The sequence below is a fragment of the Triticum dicoccoides genome, chromosome 4B, assembly GCF_002162155.2.
Source record: "Triticum dicoccoides isolate Atlit2015 ecotype Zavitan chromosome 4B, WEW_v2.0, whole genome shotgun sequence".
NCBI classification, from domain to species: Eukaryota; Viridiplantae; Streptophyta; class Magnoliopsida; order Poales; family Poaceae; genus Triticum; species Triticum dicoccoides.
The window spans coordinates 4714649-4721983 of record NC_041387.1 but is presented as its reverse complement, the minus strand read 5'-3'; positions in this window follow the sequence as shown (position 1 = coordinate 4721983).

Genomic DNA, 7335 nt, shown 5'->3' with positions numbered 1-7335 from the left:
GCAAAGACCTTTGCCGTCAGCCGTGGACGGCAAAAGGTGACGGCAAAGTAGGGGACGGCAAAGAGCTGCGTTGCCGTCTGCTTCGGGCAGCTGACGGCAAAGGGGCCTTTGCCATCAGCAGCGGATGGCAAAGAAGACGGACGGTAATAAATGCGTTGTTACTCCGTTAGGTGGTTAACGGCAGGCCTTTGCCGTCCGCTGCTGATGCTGATGGCAAAGAGCCCTGCTGGAGCGCGCGAAATTGATCGGCATGCGCTAAAAAGCAATTTTACCGCACGAGCGCGTCTTTTAGCGCGCCTGTTGGAGATGCTCTAACGATGGCTAACCAGAGCTAAACAGTTACGTGTGACTGGAATGGGAGGGCTAAGCGGGAGTCAGGGAAACTAACATCACTACAGGAATCTGCTACTTTGCCATCTGCAAGGCGGACGGCAAAGGCATGGATGGCGGACGGCAAAGACCTTTGCCGTCAGCCGTGGACGGCAAAGTAGGGGACGGCAAAGAGCTGCGTTGCTGTCTGCTTCGGGCAGCTGACGGCAAAGGGGCCTTTGCCATCAGCAGCGGACGGCAAAGAAGACGGACGGTAATAAATGCGTTGTTACTCCATTAGGTGGTTAACGGCAGCCCTTTGCCGTCCGCTACTGATGCTGATGGCAAAGAGCCCTGCTGGAGCGCGCGAAATTGATTGGCGTGCGCTAAAAAGCAATTTTACCGCACGGGCGCGTCTTTTAGCGCGCCTGTTGGAGATGCTCTAACGATGGCTAACCAGAGCTAAACAGTTACGTGTGACTGGAATGGGAGGGCTAAGGGGGAGTCAGGGAAACTAACATCACTACAGGAATCTGCTACTTTGCCATCTGCCACGGCGGACGGCAAAGGCATGGATGGCGGACGGCAAAAGGTGACGGCAAAGTAGGGGACGACAAAGAGCTGCGTTGCCGTCTGCTTCGGGCAGCTGACGGCAAAGGGGCCTTTGCCATCAGCAGCGGACGGCAAAGAAGACGGACGGTAATAAATGCGTTGTTACTCCGTTAGGTGGTTAACGGCAGGCCTTTGCCGTCCGCTACTGATGCTGATGGCAAAGAGCCCTGCTGGAGCGAGCGAAATTGATCGGCGTGCGCTAAAAAGCAATTTTACTGCACGGGCGCGTCTTTTAGCGCGCCTGTTGGAGATGCTCTAACGATGGCTAACCAGAGCTAAACAGTTACGTGTGACTGGAATGGGAGGGCTAAGCGGGAGTCACGGAAACTAACATCACTACAGGAATCTGCTACTTTGCCATCTGCCACGGCGGACGGCAAAGGCATGGATGGCGGACGGCAAAGACCTTTGCCGTCAGCCGTGGACGGCAAAAGGTGACGGCAAAGTAGGGGACGGCAAAGAGCTGCGTTGCCGTCTGCTTCGGGCAGCTGACGGCAAAGGGGCCTTTGCCATCAGCAGCGGACGGCAAAGAAGACGTACAGTAATAAATGCGTTGTTACTCCGTTAGGTGGTTAACGGCAGGCCTTTGCCGTCCGCTGCTGATGCTGATGGCAAAGAGCCCTGCTGGAGCGCGCGAAATTGATCGGCGTGCGCTAAAAAGCAATTTTACCACACGGGCGCGTCTTTTAGCGCGCCTGTTGGAGATGCTCTAACGATGGATAACCAGAGCTAAACAGTTACGTGTGACTGGAATAGGAGGGCTAAGCGGGAGTCAGGGAAACTAACATCACTACAGGAATCTGCTACTTTGCCATCTGCCACGGCGGACGGCAAAGGCATGGATGGCGGACGGCAAAGACCTTTGCCGTCAGCCGTGGACGGCAAAAGGTGACGGCAAAGTAGGGGACGACAAAGAGCTGCGTTGCCGTCTGCTTCGGGCAGCTGACGGCAAAGGGGCCTTTGCCATCAGCAGCGGACGGCAAAGAAGACGGACGGTAATAAATGCGTTGTTACTCCGTTAGGTGGTTAACGGCAGGCCTTTGCCGTCCGCTGCTGATGCTGATGGCAAAGAGCCCTGCTGGAGCGCGCGAAATTGATCGGCGTGCGCTAAAAAGCAATTTTACCGCACGGGCGCGTCTTTTAGCGCGCCTGTTGGAGATGCTCTAACGATGGCTAACCAGAGCTAAACAGTTACGTGTGACTGGAATGGGAGGGCTAAGCGGGAGTCACGGAAACTAACATCACTACAGGAATCTGCTACTTTGCCATCTGCCACGGCGGACGGCAAAGGCATGGATGGCGGACGGCAAAGACCTTTGCCGTCAGCCGCGGACGGCAAAAGGTGACGACAAAGAAGGGGACGGCAAAGAGCTGCGTTGCCATCTGCTTCGGGCAGCTGACGGCAAAGGGGCCTTTGCCATCAGCAGCGGACGGCAAAGAAGACGGACGGTAATAAATGCGTTGTTACTCCGTTAGGTGGTTAACGGCAGGCCTTTGCCGTCCGCTGCTGATGCTGATGGCAAAGAGCCCTGCTGGAGCGCGCGAAATTGATTGGCGTGCGCTAAAAAGCAATTTTACCGCACGGGCGCGTCTTTTAGCGCGCCTGTTGGAGATGCTCTAACGATGGCTAACCAGAGCTAAACAGTTACGTGTGACTGGAATGGGAGGGCTAAGCGGGAGTCAGGGAAACTAACATCACTACAGGAATCTGCTACTTTGCCATCTTCCACGGCGGACGGCAAAGGCATGGATGGCGGACGGCAAAGACCTTTGCCGTCAGCCGCGGACGGCAAAAGGTGACGGCAAAGTAGGGGACGGCAAAGAGCTGTGTTGTCGTCTACTTCGGGCAGCTGACGGCAAAGGGGCCTTTGCCATCAGCAGTGGACGGCAAAGAAGACGGACGGTAATAAATGCGTTGTTACTCCGTTAGGTGGTTAACGGCAGGCCTTTGCCGTCCGCTGCTGATGCTGATGGCAAAGAGCCCTGCTGGAGCGCGCAAAATTGATCGGCGTGCGCTAAAAAGCAATTTCACCGCACGGGCGCGTCTTTTAGCGCGCCTGTTGGAGATGCTCTAACGATGGATAACCAGAGCTAAACAGTTACGTGTGACTGGAATGGGAGGGCTAAGCGGGAGTCAGGGAAACTAACATCACTACAGGAATCTGCTACTTTGCCATCTGCCACGGCGGACGGCAAAGGCATGGATGGCGGACGGCAAAGACCTTTGCCGTCAGCCGTGGACGGCAAAAGGTGACGGCAAAGTAGGGGACGGCAAAGAGCTGCGTTGCCGTCTGCTTCGGGCAGCTGACGGCAAAGGGGCCTTTGCCATCAGCAGCGGACGGCAAAGAAGACGGACGGTAATAAATGCGTTGTTACTCCGTTAGGTGGTTAACGGCAGGCCTTTGCCGTCCGCTGCTGATGCTGATGGCAAAGAGCCCTGCTGGAGCGCGCGAAATTGATCGGCGTGCGCTAAAAAGCAATTTTACCGCACGGGCGCGTCTTTTAGCGCGCCTGTTGGAGATGCTCTAACGATGGCTAACCAGAGCTAAACAGTTACGTGTGACTGGAATGGGAGGGCTAAGCGGGAGTCACGGAAACTAACATCACTACAGGAATCTGCTACTTTGCCATCTGCCACGGCGGACGGCAAAGGCATGGATGGCGGACGGTAAAGACCTTTGCCGTCAGCCGCGGACGGCAAAAGGTGACGGCAAAGTAGGGGACGGCAAAGGGCTGCGTTGCCGTCTGCTTCGGGCAGCTGACGGCAAAGGGGCCTTTGCCATCAGCAGCGGACGGCAAAGAAGACGGACGGTAATAAATGCGTTGTTACTCCGTTAGGTGGTTAACGGCAGGCCTTTTCCGTCCGCTGCTTATGCTGATGGCAAAGAGCCCTGCTGGAGCGCGCGAAATTGATTGGCGTGCGCTAAAAAGCAATTTTACCGCACGGGTGCGTCTTTTAGCGCGCCTGTTGGAGATGCTCTAACGATGGCTAACCAGAGCTAAACAGTTACATGTGACTGGAATGGGAGGGCTAAGCGGGAGTCAGGGAAACTAACATCACTTCAGGAATCTGCTACTTTGCCATCTGCCACGGCGGACGGCAAAGGCATGGATGGCGGACGGCAAAGACCTTTGCCGTCAGCCGCGGACGGCAAAAGGTGACGGCAAAGTAGGGGACGACAAAGAGCTGCGTTGCCGTCTGCTTCGGGCAGCTGACGGCAAAGGGGCCTTTGCCATCAGCAGCGGACGGCAAAGAAGATGGACGGTAATAAATGCGTTGTTACTTCGTTAGGTGGTTAACGGCAGGCCTTTGCCGTCCGCTGCTGATGCTGATGGCAAAGAGCCCTGCTGGAGCGCGCGAAATTGATCGGCGTGCGCTAAAAAGCAATTTTACCGCACGGGCGCGTCTTTTAGCGCGCCTGTTGGAGATGCTCTAACGATGGATAACCAGAGCTAAACAGTTACGTGTGACTGGAATGGGAGGGCTAAGCGGGAGTCAGGGAAACTAACATCACTACAGGAATCTGCTACTTTGCCATCTGCCACGGCGGACGGCAAAGGCATGGATGGCGGACGGTAAAGACCTTTGCCGTCAGCCGCGGACGGCAAAAGGTGACGGCAAAGTAGGGGACGGCAAAGGGCTGCGTTGCCGTCTGCTTCGGGCAGCTGACGGCAAAGGGGCCTTTGCCATCAGCAGCGGACGGCAAAGAAGACGGACGGTAATAAATGCGTTGTTACTCCGTTAGGTGGTTAACGGCAGGCCTTTGCCGTCCGCTGCTGATGCTGATGGCAAAGAGCCCTGCTGGAGCGCGCGAAATTGATCGGCGTGCGCTAAAAAGCAATTTTACCGCACGGGCGCGTCTTTTAGCGCGCCTGTTGGAGATGCTCTAACGATGGATAACCAGAGCTAAACAGTTACGTGTGACTGGAATGGGAGGGCTAAGCGGGAGTCAGGGAAACTAACATCACTACAGGAATCTGCTACTTTGCCATCTGCCACGGCGGACGGCAAAGGCATGGATGGCGGACGGCAAAGACCTTTGCCGTCAGCCGTGGACGGCAAAAGGTGACGGCAAAGTAGGGGACGGCGAAGAGCTGCGTTGCCGTCTGCTTCGGGCAGCTGACGGCAAAGGGGCCTTTGCCATCAGCAGCGGATGGCAAAGAAGACGGACGGTAATAAATGCGTTGTTACTCCGTTAGGTGGTTAACGGCAGGCCTTTGCCGTCCGCTGCTGATGCTGATGGCAAAGAGCCCTGCTGGAGCGCGCGAAATTGATCGGCATGCGCTAAAAAGCAATTTTACCGCACGAGCGCGTCTTTTAGCGCGCCTGTTGGAGATGCTCTAACGATGGCTAACCAGAGCTAAACAGTTACGTGTGACTGGAATGGGAGGGCTAAGCGGGAGTCAGGGAAACTAACATCACTACAGGAATCTGCTACTTTGCCATCTGCAAGGCGGACGACAAAGGCATGGATGGCGGACGGCAAAGACCTTTGCCGTCAGCCGTGGACGGCAAAGTAGGGGACGGCAAAGAGCTGCGTTGCTGTCTGCTTCGGGCAGCTGACGGCAAAGGGGCCTTTGCCATCAGCAGCGGACGGCAAAGAAGACGGACGGTAATAAATGCGTTGTTACTCCATTAGGTGGTTAACGGCAGCCCTTTGCCGTCCGCTACTGATGCTGATGGCAAAGAGCCCTGCTGGAGCGCGCGAAATTGATTGGCGTGCGCTAAAAAGCAATTTTACCGCACGGGCGCGTCTTTTAGCGCGCCTGTTGGAGATGCTCTAACGATGGCTAACCAGAGCTAAACAGTTACGTGTGACTGGAATGGGAGGGCTAAGCGGGAGTCAGGGAAACTAACATCACTACAGGAATCTGCTACTTTGCCATCTGCCACGGCGGACGGCAAAGGCATGGATGGCGGACGGCAAAAGGTGACGGCAAAGTAGGGGACGACAAAGAGCTGCGTTGCCGTCTGCTTCGGGCAGCTGACGGCAAAGGGGCCTTTGCCATCAGCAGCGGACGGCAAAGAAGACGGACGGTAATAAATGCGTTGTTACTCCGTTAGGTGGTTAACGGCAGGCCTTTGCCGTCCGCTACTGATGCTGATGGCAAAGAGCCCTGCTGGAGCGAGCGAAATTGATCGGCATGCGCTAAAAAGCAATTTTACTGCACGGGCGCGTCTTTTAGCGCGCCTGTTGGAGATGCTCTAACGATGGCTAACCAGAGCTAAACAGTTACGTGTGACTGGAATGGTAGGGCTAAGCGGGAGTCACGGAAACTAACATCACTACAGGAATCTGCTACTTTGCCATCTGCCACGGCGGACGGCAAAGGCATGGATGGCGGACGGCAAAGACCTTTGCCGTCAGCCGTGGACGGCAAAAGGTGACGGCAAAGTAGGGGACGGCAAAGAGCTGCGTTGCCGTCTGCTTCGGGCAGCTGACGGCAAAGGGGCCTTTGCCATCAGCAGTGGACGGCAAAGAAGACGGACGATAATAAATGCATTGTTACTCCATTAGGTGGTTAACGGCAGGCCTTTGCCGTCCGCTGCTGATGCTGATGGCAAAGAGCCCTGCTGGAGCGCGCGAAATTGATCGGCGTGCGCTAAAAAGCAATTTTACCGCACGGGCGCGTCTTTTAGCGCGCCTGTTGGAGATGCTCTAACGATGGATAACCAGAGCTAAACAGTTACGTGTGACTGGAATGGGAGGGCTAAGCGGGAGTCAGGGAAACTAACATCACTACAGGAATCTGCTACTTTGCCATCTGCCACGGCGGACGGTAAAGACCTTTGCCGTCAGCCGCGGACGGCAAAAGGTGACGGCAAAGTAGGGGACGGCAAAGGGCTGCGTTGCCGTCTGCTTCGGGCAGCTGACGGCAAAGGGGCCTTTGCCATCAGCAGCGGACGGCAAAGAAGACGGACGGTAATAAATGCGTTGTTACTCCGTTAGGTGGTTAACGGCAGGCCTTTGCCGTCCGCTGCTGATGCTGATGGCAAAGAGCCCTGCTGGAGCGCGCGAAATTGATCGGCGTGCGCTAAAAAGCAATTTTACCGCACGGGCGCGTCTTTTAGCGCGCCTGTTGGAGATGCTCTAACGATGGATAACCAGAGCTAAACAGTTACGTGTGACTGGAATGGGAGGGCTAAGCGGGAGTCAGGGAAACTAACATCACTACAGGAATCTGCTACTTTGCCATCTGCCACGGCGGACGGCAAAGGCATGGATGGCGGACGGCAAAGACCTTTGCCGTCAGCCGTGGACGGCAAAAGGTGACGGCAAAGTAGGGGACGGCAAAGAGCTGCGTTGCCGTCTGCTTCGGGCAGCTGACGGCAAAGGGGCCTTTGCCATCAGCAGCGGATGGCAAAGAAGACGGACGGTAATAAATGCGTTGTTACTCCGTTAGGTGGTTAAC